Source organism: Lichenostomus cassidix, chromosome 4 (genome assembly GCF_008360975.1).
Source record: "Lichenostomus cassidix isolate B80296 chromosome 4, HeHo_3.0, whole genome shotgun sequence".
Classification (NCBI taxonomy): Eukaryota; Metazoa; Chordata; class Aves; order Passeriformes; family Meliphagidae; genus Lichenostomus; species Lichenostomus cassidix.
The window spans coordinates 61,612,236-61,625,308 of NC_139484.1; the positions used below are offsets into that span (position 1 = coordinate 61,612,236).

The window sequence follows — 13,073 nt, forward strand, 5'->3', positions numbered from 1 at the left end:
GGGTGCAAGGCATCTTTATTGTTTGGTTAGCAAGCAGCGAGGAGCAGGGGAGATGCGTCGCTTCGACCTCTCCAGGCAGCTCGGGGGAGACGCTTCCGGCACAGAGTGCAGAGGGGTCTCCTAGCAACGGGGTTGCTGAGCCGAGCAGCCTCGAGCAAGCAAGGGACACAATGTTTTCAAGGGCGCCACGGGGTTTCCGGGGCCAGAATGCAGGGGCGGAGCCAACCGGGCTCGGGGACACTTTGAGGGACAACAGGGGGAGCAAATCAAGAACAACTGGGGTGGGGAGTACACTTAACCAATGGGAGCAGGGTAGCAACAGAACATTCAGGGAACTGGGCGGCAACAGGGGAGGAGACGGGGAGGGTACAGCAAACTTTGAACAAATTAACTTGACACAAACTTTTGGTGGGAGGGAGAGCACGGCTCAAAGCTCGGCCTCCTCTGAGCCCCATGAGATGGTGTCATCAGCGGCATCCGCTTGTACGGGATTGACCACTGGGCATTGGGACTCGGGATTGGCAGCCTCGGGCTGCTGTACTACTACAGCGGTGGAGTCCTGTTTTTTCTCCTGCTTCTCCAATGCGGTGAGATGACGTCTCGTTTGGTGGTGGGTGGAGATTGGAGGGTCGCCTTAAGAAAGGGTTTTATAAATTTGCCCAGGACCCATCTTGGTCCTTCAGGGGTGGAGACATAACCATATCCCCACCCCCAGGTGATCAGTTCAAAAGGGCCGGTGATCTTGAGGGAGTCCGGTTCTTTGATTAGGACAAGGGGGTGCTCCTTCAGTTTGGTCCAAGTGGCGTTGGCAAAGTGTCGAATGACAGGGGGGGTCAGGCTCGCAATTGGAGCAGTTCAGAAAATTTAAGGTAAAAAGAGCCCTGGCGAGCCGATTTGCCGGGGTCTCTGTCTTGGGTCCCCCCTTCTGCTGAAGGAGCACTCTCTTGAGGGACTGATGAGCCCTTTCCACCAAGGCCTGACCCGTAGCTGAGTGGGGGATTCCGGTGACATGGGAAATGCCCCACTGAAGAAAAAACTTCTTCACTTGCCCCGAGATGTAACATGGGTCATTATCAGTCTTTATTTCGCGGGGAATGCCAAGGACAGTGAAGGCCTGCAGGAAGTGCGAAATCGCATCCTTCACCTTTATCCCCAAATGCGCGGAGGCAAAAATCGCGGCTGAAAAGGTGTCAATGGATATATGTACGTATTTTAGTCCGCCAAATTCAGGCACGTGCGTCACATCTGACTGCCAGAGTTCCCCACTGTTAAGCCCTCTGGTATTGATTCCGGATCGCGTAGATGTAATTTGGAGGGGTTGACACTGGGGACAAGTCGCCACAATGGCCTTGGCTTGGTCCACTGTAAGTTCAAACATTTGCCTCAAGGCAAGGACATTCTGGTGAAAAAGTGCATGGCTCAGCGTGGCCTGTTGGAATCGATCAGGTACATTGGCGACATGCACTGGCACTGCGAGCGCATCTGCCGTCCTGTTCCCTTCTGCAATGGGGCTGGGAAGGTTGGTGTGAGACCTGACATGCATCACATAGTATGGTTGATCACGGTGGGATATGGCTATCTTAAGCCTCATGATCAAGGAGTTAGTTTTTGGGTTGGAGGAGCCCGACAGCCAACTGTCTTCAGCTCTTGAGATAATACCTGCTACATAGGCTGAATCGGTGATCAAATTAAAGGGTTCTGGAAAGCGCTCAAAAGCCCTGACGGCAGCCACGAGCTTGGCAACTTGGGGAGACCCACTAACAACTTTGACATCACTTTCCCACTCTTGTGTCGAGGGGTTTCTCCAAGTTATCACCAATTTCCCAGATGCACCTGAGCCATCAGTGTAAAGGGTCAAGGCTTTGAGGGGTTTCCTACTTGGAACCTGAGCTAGAATGATTTTAAAGTCTACTCGAAGTAGAGGATGTTTTGGATACCAGGTGACTACCTGGCCGGTATAAGCCTCAAGAGCTATCTGCATGTCCTCGCTGTTTGGCAAATAAAGTCTAATTCTGAGATTTGAAAGGGAATGTGAATGTATGTAAAGTCGCACCCCGCCAAGGTGGCAAGACGGGACCCTGCTCATCGAATCACTTGCGCTGTTTTGTCCTGTGGTGTGACTAAGACTCTGGGTGAGGTGATTGACAGGAAGACCTACTCAGTAATGAGGAGCAGATCTTTCTGGGCGTCATCCCACTGAAAGATGAGGCCATGCAGGTGGGGCATTTTTCCTAGAATTGCCAATTGGAATGACAGTTTTGGGTCGAATCTATGTGTCTGATGCATTTTCAGTGCGATTTCAACCTTTTTGATGGACTCACGCGCCTCTGGGGTCAATGTCCTTGGGGATGTCAGGTCGTGGTTTCCACACAGGAGGTTAAAAAGAGGAGCCAGGTCTTCTGAGGAAATGCCAATCCAGGGCCGAATCCAATTGATCGCACTGCATAGTTGGTGCATTTCCTGCAGGTTAGAAGGGTTATCAATAATTTTGATTGGCATAGGTGTAATGGTTTGTTCCTCGATTTTCACGCCAAGGTATCGCCACGGGGCAGCTACCTGAACCTTTGAGGGTTTAATTTCAAAACCATCACTCTCCAAGGCCCCCACAACCATGGAAAGGGTTTCCCTCAAAATCTCATCGTTGGGTGAGCAGACCAATACGTCGTCCATATAATGGACGATGATTGACTTACCTGCACGCTCTCGAACCAGCGACAGAATGCTGTCAACATACCACTGGCAAATGGTGGGGGAATTTTTCATGCCTTGTGGCAGCACCCGCCAGTGGTAGTGACACATTGGGAGGTGCCTGTTGGTAGATGGTACTGAAAAAGCAAACTGAGGCGCATCGTCCGGGTGTCGGGGGATATGGAACAAGCAATCTTTAATGTCAATGGCTGCGATTTTCCGTTCCTGCAGAAGCATTGAGGGGGAGTGCAATCCTGGCTGAAGGGGTGCCGTGTCTTCAGTGATCTTATTAATTTGGTGAAGGTCATGGAGGAGCCTCCATTTGTCACTCCCCGGCTTCCTTAGAATGAAAACCGGATGTTCAAATTCTGTGTCCCGTTCCAGTCAGGCAAAAAGAAGCTGTTTCATGGGAAAGTCATGTTTCAGACAGGAGAGAAATGAGGTTCCATTTAAAGAGTACCTCCTGACTATGCCTGCCTTTGGTAAAGTCTCAGCTTCCAGGGGCAAACTCACTTGGAGGCAACAGTAAAGGACAGTGAATGGGATAAGAAGTGATCCCAGGAGGTAACATTCACAAGCCACACAAACCAAACCCTGTGTGCTCTGGAGTCACCATGGCTGTCTACTCCTGGCCATGCAGCCCGGATGGTGACCCCAAAGCATGAGTCTCTAAGGGAGCAAGGGACACCTTCAAATCAAGTGCCCTTTTCCTTCAGGGGAAAGTAGCTTTTGGCATGTTAACTGGCAATACCAGCCAGTTGGGACAAACTCATCCAGGAGATTCCCAAGAAACACCCCAAAGAAAACTGCGTGAGACAGAACTTTGATTAGTGTGTCCCTTGTGAACCCACCCTCAAGGGGCAGGAAGCACCCAAAACTTGTAAATGCTCATGATGGAAAGGAACAACAAAAGTCACAGTCTGCAGAAACTCAACCAGTTTTATTAGAAAATCACATCGTTATGTGGCTACAGCTACCCTATTTACACCTGCATGGGGGTTTGAGACAAAGGGGAAGGGGAAAAGGGAAGGGAGAGAAGAAGAGAAAAGTTAAACAGAAGGAGAGAAAGAGAAAGAAAAAGAGAAAAAGAAAGAGAAAGGAAGAAAGGAAAGTTTCAGGGAAGGGAAAGGAAGTTTCAGGGAAGTTTTGGGAAGGGAAGTTTTGGGGAAGGGAGGAAGGGAAGTTTCGGGGAGGGACGTTTCAGGGAAGGGAAGGGATGGGCGGAAAGGAAGAGCGAAAGAGAGAAGGAAGGAAGGCACGGCAAGTTTCAGGAAGGAAAGGAAGAGAAAGAGTGAAAGGGAGAAAGAAAAAGAAGGAAGGAAGGCAGGCAAGGTGAGGCAAGGCAAGGAAGGAAAGGAATAGATAGAGCAAAAGAGTAAGAGAAGGAAGGAAGACAGGGAGGGGAGGGGAGGGGAGAGGGGAGGGGAGGGAGGGAGGGAGGGAGGGGAGGGGAGGGAGGGAGGGGAGGGAGGGAGGGAGGGAGGGAGGAGGGGAGGGGAGGGGAGGGGAGGGGAGAAAAAAGAAAGAGAGCAGGAAACCAAGAAATCATCAGTCTTGGTTCCATCATCAATCCTGCTGATGGGGATCTCCATCCTGCATCCAGTGTTGATCCCGCTGATGGGATCTCATTCCTGGTTCTGGCACCAATCCTGCTGATGGGGATGTCCATCCTGGATCCAGTATCAATCCCACTGATGAGGATCTCATTCCTGGTTCCAGCATCAATCTCATTTAGTGAGATGTCCATCCTGGTTCCAGTATCAGTCCTGCTGATGGGATCTCATTCCTGGTTCCAGCGTCAGTCAAGATGATGGCATGTTCAGGGATCCTGGGAGTACTTCCCAGGCTTGAGGGGGTCCTTTGAATGGAGGACTTTCCCTGCCCTGAAGAAAAGTTTCTTGTTCTCTATGCAAATTTGTTGTCATGCACAGTCTGTTCGTTCAGACCTTTCTGGAATTGGGTCAGAGGTGTTGGGGCCCTTGGGTGGTCTTGATTCTGCCCTGCAATCCACACTCTCTTCTTGGCTTCATTGCTGCCCTTTTGCTGTTCTGTGTTGTGCTTCTTTCTGGGTGGGGGTTTGAGACAAAGGGGTAGGGGAAAAGGGAAGGGAGAGAGGAAAAGTCAAAGAGAGGGAGAGAGAAAAAAAAGAGAAAGAGAGAGAAAGAGAAGGAAAGAGAAAGAAAAGAAGAAAGAGAAAGGAAGAAGAGAAGTTTGGGAAGGGAAGTTTGGGAAGGGAAGGGAAGTTGGAAGGGAAGGGAAGGGAAGGGAAGGGAAGGGAAGGAAGAAAAAGAGTGAAAGAGAGAAGGAAGGAAGGCAGGAAGGCAGGGCATGGCAAGGCACGGCAAGGCAAGGCAAGGCAAGGCATGGCAAGGCAAGGCAAGGAAGGAAAGGAAAAATAGCAAAAGAGCAAGAGAAGGAAGGAAGGCGGGGAGGGGAAGGGAGGGAGGGAGGAAGGGAGGGAGGGAGGGAGGGAGGGAGGGAGGGAGGGAGGGAGGGAGGAAGGAAGGAAGGAAGGAAGGAAGGAAGGAAGGAAGGAAGGAAGGAAGGAAGGAAGGAAGGAAGGAAGGAAGGAAGGAAGGAAGGAAGGAAGGAAGGAGAGAGAAAGAGAAAAAGAGAAGGGAGGGAGGGAGGGAGGGAGGGAGGGAGGGAGGGAGGGAAGGAAGAAGGAAGGAAGGGAAAGGAAGGAAGGAAGGAAGGAAGGAAGGAAGGAAGGAAGGAAGGAAGGAAGGAAGGAAGGAAGGAAGGAAGGAAGGAAGGAGAGGCAAAGCAAGGCAAGGCAAGGAAGGAAAGGAAAAGGTAGAGCAAAAGAATGGAAGTGTAAAAAAGAAAAGGAAGGAAGGAGAGAAGGGGAGGGGAGAGGAGGAAGGAAAGGAAAGGGAAGTTTCAGGGAAGGGAAGGGAGGGGAGTTGACTGGAGGGGAGAGGAGAGGAGGCAAGTTGACGGGAGGGGAGTTTCAGGAAGTTTCAGGAAGGGAAGTTTTGGGAAGCTTCGGCAAGGGAGGGAGGAAGGAAGGGAAGGATGGGAAGGAAAGGAAGGGAGGAAGGAAGGAAAGGGAAGGGAAGTTTCAGGGAAGGGAAGGGAGGGGAGGGGAGTTTCAGGAAGTTTCAGGAACGGAAGTCTTGGGATGCTTCGGTAAGGGAGGAAGGAAGGATGGGAAGGAAAGGAAGGAAGGGAAGGAAGGGAAGAAGGGAGGAAGGAAGACAGGAAGAGAGAAATAAAGAAGGAAGGATAAAAAAAGAATGAAATCAATCAATCAATCAATCAATCATCAGTCTTGGTTCCATCATTGATCCTGCTGATGGGGATCTCCGTCCTGCATCCAGTGTTGATCCCACCTATGGGATCTCATTCCTTGTTGTGGCATCAATCCTGCAGATGGTGATCTCCATCCTGGATCCAGTATCAATCCCACTGATGAGAATCTTATTCCTGGTTCCAGCATTGATCTTGCTGAAGGAGATATCCATCCTAGTTCCAGTATCAATCCCGGATGGGATCTCATTCCTGGTTCCAGCATCAGTCCAGATGAAGGCATGTCCGGGATCCTGGGAGTACTTCCTAGGCTTGAGGGGGTCCTTTGCATGGAGGGCTTTCCCTGCCCTGAAGACAAGTTTCTTGTTCTCTATGCAAATTTGTTGTCATGCACAGTATGTTCTTTCAGACCATTCTGGAATTGGGTCAGAGGTGTTGTGGCTCTTGGGTGGTCTTTTGGGTTCTCTGCCCTTCAGTCCACACTCTCTTCTTGGCTTCATTGCTGCCTTTTTCTATTCTGTGTTGTGCTTCTTTCTAGGGACTAGAAGCAGATGTTTGTCCCAGAAAAGTGCTGTCCTCCCTCCACATGGACCCCTTCTCCACTCACAGTTTCTTCTTTGTCATGTCCAGTTGTTCCCAGCAGTGCTGGGTTACTCCCAACAGCTCTTGTCTGTTCTTACCAAGAGCGCTTGGCTGACTCCACATCCATCCTGCTGTGGCTGTTAGAGACACACACAGTGCCCTCCCATCTTCTGGGCCTCTTCACCTGTGTTGCTGCCGTGGGATGCTGAGCAGGCTGAGGGCAGCCAGCCTGCCTGGGCCCAGCCTGGTGCTGGCAGCAGGGCACTAATCCTCAGGCTGTCACCTCATGCAGGGACAGCAGCACAGCCAGCTCAGAGCACGGAGTGCCCGCCTGAAGCGAGAGCTGGGCACCTTCTGGGCAGCAGTGTAAGCGTGCTGCTTGCTGACTGGGCTCAAGGGGATGTCCCACAAGTTGTAGCTGATGTCAGTTTCCCCTTGGGACAGCTTTTTGTCATTGTTGTCTTCCCCCTGGGACAACGTTTTCTTTTGTTCTCTTCTCCTTGAGGGAGAGGTTCATTATTCTCATCTTCCTTATGGGATAGATCTTGATGTCCCTTGTCTTCCTCTTGGGACAGTTTGTTGTCATTCATTTTGTTCCCTTGACCAAGCTCTTGGGGGATGTTATCTTGCCCCTCTTGTGCCTGCTTGGTCAAGGCCCCACCTTGGGTTGGGAAGATTGCCTCCAGCCAGCGCAACATGCTCTCACCACTGGAGATTTCCTGCAGCTCCTGCAGAGATGGGCTGGTTATCCTGATCAGGGGCACTGTGTGTTCTGCACCAGCCTCACACCTTGTGTTCAGCTCCTGTGGGGGCTCCTTCTGGGACTCAGCGAGAATTTGGGTGCTCAGATTCACAGCAGGCTTTGCAGGCAGTGACAGAGATGTGCCAGGGAGGGTTTTCCTCCCCCTTTGCACACAGGACAGTGCTGGGTGCTGCTCTGTCACTTGCCTGTGGCACCATGTCCCTGGAAGGCTGCCCGGGGGAGCTGACACAGGCCTGCCTTGAGCCTTATCCTGTTCTGTTGGCTGCTGTTGGGATCTCTGGAGCCCAGCAGAGACCACACGGGGCACGAGCACAGGGATGTGGCTCCTGTGCACCACATGGGTCTTCTGCCGTGTGCCTCTGCCTGCTGGGCTCCTGGGCTTCAGCTGCTGGCAAGGCTCTTCGTTGCAGAGCAATGGCAGAGCTGAGCCCTCCTTGCCTGGAGAAGCTGCCACAGCCCTGCCACATGTCCTGTCCTGTTGTGCTTTTGGCCTCTGGCTGGATCTGTGCATCTCAGTGGAAGCCACACGGGACACAAGCACAGGGATGTGGCTCTTGTGCACCACTCGGGTCTCCTGCAATGTGCGGCTGCCTTCCTGGCTCCTTGTCTGCAGCTCCTGGCAAGGCTCTGTCTCGTGGAGCAATGGCTGTGCAGGGTCCTGCTCTCCCAGGGCAGCTGGCACAGCAATCCTCTGTTCCTGGCCTTGATGGGCTGTCAGTCTCTGGCTGTGCCTGTCCATCCTGGTGGATGCCATGCGGGACACTCGCACAGGAATTCGGCTCCTGAACACAGTGTGTGCCTCCTTGGATGTGCTGTGGCTCAGGGCAGCCCTCAGGCTCTGAGAGCTCGGGGCTGTGCCCTGCTCAAGGCTGTTGCCCCAGGAGCTGGGGCTCTCCTTCTCCTCCATTGCCATCTCTGTTGCTCTCTAAAGCAGAGCTCTCCAGGGAGTTGCTTCCTCGAGAGGGAGCAGAGCAGCTCTGTTGGGAGGAGATCCCCGTGGGTCAGGACAGTGACACCCTGCAGTGTCACAATGGTCCCTCTACGATGATATGGTCCCACATCACCAAGGGTCCTTGGAGGTGCCTCTGTCACAAAGGCTCACCCTTTGTGACACTCTGTCACACAGGGCCAGCATGCCTAGAGCAGCAGAGCCACTCGCATTTGGCTGGAAGCAGCTGCACCCACAGAGCACAACCCCTGCACTTGTAGCCTTTTAGGCTCTGCTGTGCCCCAGGCTCCCCCCAGGCTCTCCACTCAGTCCCACACCACATCCTGAGCTCCATGGTGGAGAGCCCTGGCTTGGAAGACCAGGCCAGTTGGTGCAGGAGCAGCTGCCCAGATGGACACAGCCAGGGGGCTTTGGTCAGTGGCTCCATGTGAGGTGAGGGATGAGGGGTGTCCCTCAGGACTCTGCCATGGCACCAGGGCTCTTTAATGTCATTATCAATGCCACAGAGAGTGGGATTGAGAGCACCCCCTGCACCTTTCCAGCTGACAGGGAGCTGAGCTGGACAGGTGACACCAGTGAAGAAAGGGACCATCCAGAGGGACCTGGCCAAGCCTGAGCAGTGGGACTGCAAGAACCCAGTGAGGTTCAACAAGCTCAAGGGCCTGCACCAGGGACAGAGCAATTCTAGGATCACTGATGTTGGAAGAGACCTTCCAGATCTTCTGGTCCAACTCTCAATCCAGCACCACCCCAATCACCCCTCAAGCACAGCCACAAGTGCCACAGCCAGAGTGGTCTTCAACACCTCTAGAGACTGAATGGTTTGCTAGTGGAAGTTGGCTTCTGTTAGGAATCCACTGACACTAAAAACCGCTGACAAAAACCCAAATCCAATAAAAGAGGCAGCCTAACAACACTGACAGCCTACAGGTTGAATTTCTTTCATATTAGTCAGCAAAAACTCGCCAAGTTTTTTAGTAAATTATGTACCTGGCATGGAAATGGCTAGGATGGTGCCTGATATCAAAAGCAAAAAACCCTTACAACAGTGTTAAAATAGTAAAATACAAAGCAGACCTTCTTTGGAAGCTCACAGGTTTCCCAGTTGTCATGGGCACACCTGGCACTGGATTTCTACAATTTTATAAGTTTTACAAATTAGCATATTTAACAATTTTTGTCCAGTTAGAAGAGCAGTTGATTTGGTGAATGACATAACCTTTGTAAAGCAGTATTTACTCAGAGGAAGTTAAGATCCTTGTTCAAAGATGCACAATGAATTTCTCACAGAGCCAGGGAGGGAACCCCCTTGTCCTACATTCCAACCACCATCTAGGACTTACTGTTTCTCCTTCCTGTTTATTGATCACATATTTATTTGCTGGCTGCTTGCCAGGACAAGGCTAGCTGGTAAGCTAAACACACAGAAAGAAATCCAACACAACCCAAAGAAAACAATGCACTCTGGAGATTTGCTGGTCTCACTTAACTGGAGGGCAGATAAGAGAATCATGGGGTGGTGTCACCTCCTCAAACCTGTGAGCTCCTGAAGCTGTTGAATATGTGGCTCTACAATTGCTCCTGCTGTTGCTCTGTCAGCTTTGAACCTCATAATCTGCATCTTTGTTTCCCCAAGCTTTTCTTTTTGGCATGAGTGTTGCCTTTTTATTTAAATCTGTGTGGCTGCATAGGGAAGAATACACTCAGGTCTGGTCCTAAGAGCTGCTCCCTCCCGTTGCCAAGTAACAGGAAAATGAAGATGGTCTGTTCTTCAGGCAGGGCAGGAAAGGTCAAAATGTTTGTGTGAAAGGATCATGGGTGATAATTTGGATGTGCGTGTTGAAAGGAAAAATAGTTACAAAAATGAATGTTAAGCATGTAGAAGAAACTGTCCTTAAAAACAGAGTACTAAATAGCTCCTCTTGCTTTCCTCTTGGGTGACTTCTCCCTGTGCGTCAGGCGGCTAGCCCCGAAGTCTCACGGCAGCAGGCGAGCCGCCGAGACCCCCAGGCACTGGATCGGGCGCTGCAGTGAAGCCTGAGGGTGCAGCACGGAGTGCCGCCGGGGACAGAGCCCAGCAGGAGAAGTGGTGATATGAAAGAAATGCAGTCTCTCAGTTCTCGGAATCCAGGGTTTATTGGTAGGAACGGCGGGGCGGAGAAGGCAGGTGGAACCGGGAAGGGACGGGGGCACTGGAAGCAGCTGGATTCAGAGCGCAGAGAGCTCCGAATGTCCCCGTCCCAGGGGTCAAGAGGGGCCGCAGGATGGGAGGGATTTACACAGGAGAACCAATAGAGCACGAGGGATACAGGGTTGACAAGGACTTCAGGGAATGGGGGTGCGAGGAGGGAAGATACAGATCTTCAAAAACTGATAATAAACTGCGGGTAGAAGAACATTCTAGCTATAAACTCTAAAAGGATGAAGAGGAGGAGAACTCCATAGACCAATACCTCTGCCCCCTGATGCATCTTTATGGGGCTACCTGCAAGATATGTCGGGGGACAATTTTCTGTCACCCTGACCTGAAGGTTTCTTCAGACCCAGGGGGCTTTGTCGGCTAGTTCAGCCTCCAAGCTCATTTGGGTTAATCTCACTGCTACAGTAGAGGGAGAAAAGAAAAAAACCCCAAAGCATCTTGAGAATGCACCCAGTGAGACTGAAGGGCTGCTTTCAAATGAGCTGCACATAAAGGATCATAACTGCACTGCACAGAGCAGATCCCGTGGGGTAAATTTATTCACTGCATCTCCCCATCCTCATGGGCTGAGCCTTACCTCTCCTGCATCCATGAGGTCTGAGCCAGGCCATGGACAAGAGGCAAAGCCAGGACTGCTGTGTCTGTCCTGCTCTCAGTGCCCCAAATGCAGCACAGCCCCATGTTGGTTACCCCAGCAGGGCTGCCCAGACAGCCACCAGCATCACCTGCACCCACCTCCTGCCTGGAAAAGAGATGGTGAATCCAGGCCGCCCACCCATCCAGCCAGCCATATGGCAGCAGTGTTCCAGACGTTCCCTCCTGGTGTGAGGCTGCCCTGCCCCTGTGCCACGTTGGGCAGGAGGATGGCAGCAGCCTGAGCCCAGACTGCTCCGAATCCATCAGCAGCCTCCACCTCTGAGCTCTGCCATGCCCTGCTGGGCTCGAGCCATCTGGACTCTGACATCTTCACGGCCTTGATATGGATGTCTCTGAGCTCTCAGAGTGATGCATGCCTTGCCCAAGTCTCCACATGTGACCAGAATGACCTACTTTCCCCCCTTGCCTGGGTTTAAAAGCCTTGTAAACAGGTTGCATGGAGACTATTTCCAGCTTGGCAAAGGTGTGCTCATCTCCATGGTGGGCTTTCTTAACTGATTGTGCTTGAGATGATTTATGGGCTTCCAAGAGCCAAAGTCAAATCTCATCACTGGGTTATTTTTGTATTATTATTCATTAAGCTCATTCAAAGCTCAATTCGAGGGGCATTTGTACACAGTTGGGGAAGAGCTAGGACCCCCACTGTAACAAATGAGTCATTTCTCAGTGGGGAAGGAAAAACTTGCCGTGTCAGCAGAAAGAATGCACATGGCAGAGCCTGGAGAGGAAAATGAAACTGGATTGAGGGAATGGAAATACAAGGAAATCTTAAGGGAATCAGAAAGGGCAAAATATATGAGTGGAAAGAGTCTCAGATTGGGATTGTATAAGGAATTGGTCTCATGAAGCTTTTCAAAAGCTCTAGAGCTTCAGAATGAGAGAAAATCATTCCATTTGTAAAACTACTTTTCACCTCCCTTCTCTCCAAGCTTACTTCTCAAACTGAATGTCCAGATGCAGAAGAGGTGGTGCAAGGACTGCCAAAGGCAATCAATCCATGAATAAACTCACCAAGTCAGGGCATTATTTTCTAGAAGGTTCTTGGCTCAGAGCAGACTGGATGGCAGGTGGAGCAGGTGAAGGCCAGTCCACACACCTACTACTATTGTTCTCCAGGTAGGAGCTTTTAAACTACTAGAGAAAGCAAGCAGGAATATTTTCATATTCTTGCTGCACTGCCCATAACAAATTTTGGTCTTAAAGTCCAAATACTACTCTTGCAAATCATCAGCCTTTCCTGAGCCATCTGGAACTTCTGATGTTTAGTTAGAAAAGTACAAAATGGCCTTAACTTGGAGTGAGCTGAATCTGAGCTGGGCTACATCAGTGTCTCTGCAGGGGAATTCAGGGGAATGTCTGTTCTTCAGGGGTTGCCAGATCAGAGGCAGCCCTGACAGCTCCAAGGATGAAGGTTGGTAACCTGCACAGCTGTTTCTCACAGAAGGAAAGATTTCTTTCCAGGATTGACCAAAGCTTCCTAAGGCAGATGCCAAAGGTTCATCTGCCTCTCAGGCAGGGCTCAGCTGGAGCTGGTTCAGTTTCATTAAAATAACAAGGTGTTAAAACCACCACTGGCTCCAAGCCTGTTAAAAAAATATTCTTGGGCTCACCTGTGTCAGCCTGTGCAGCTGGCTCCTTCCCTTCCAGCTGTCCCCCATCCAGGCAACTCTACCAGCCCTCCTGATGTCCCCTTGCCATGTGATGACTATACCTTTGGTAAAAGTGTCAGTTCTGTCTAATTCACTGCGCTGTTTTCAAGAAAATCTCCTGCCTGAATTTCTTCCTGGTACTTCTGTATCTGTTCAGAGGTGTTTGCTTTCATCACTTTAAAATGTGCTTCTTTAGGAGGGTCCTTGCTCTGCTGTGGCTAGAAAAGCCTGGGTGATAGACTCACCTCTTATATCACTTGTATTCATTCATTTCAGCTGAGTTTTTCTTGGTGGAGCTGATTTTTTTTAAAGTTTCCTTCCCTGAGCTCTTCT

The 13,073-nt window shown here is 51.0% G+C and overlaps 1 long non-coding RNA gene across 1 annotated transcript; it reads left to right on the forward strand.

Moving 5' to 3' along the window:
- The first annotated feature begins 8,403 nt into the window (after positions 1-8,403).
- Positions 8,404-9,150, forward strand: LOC146438657 (uncharacterized). Its single transcript, XR_014852112.1, has 2 exons — positions 8,404-8,666; positions 8,777-9,150. It is a non-coding gene; the product is annotated as an uncharacterized LOC146438657 (long non-coding RNA).
- Positions 9,151-13,073: the final 3,923 nt, after the last annotated feature.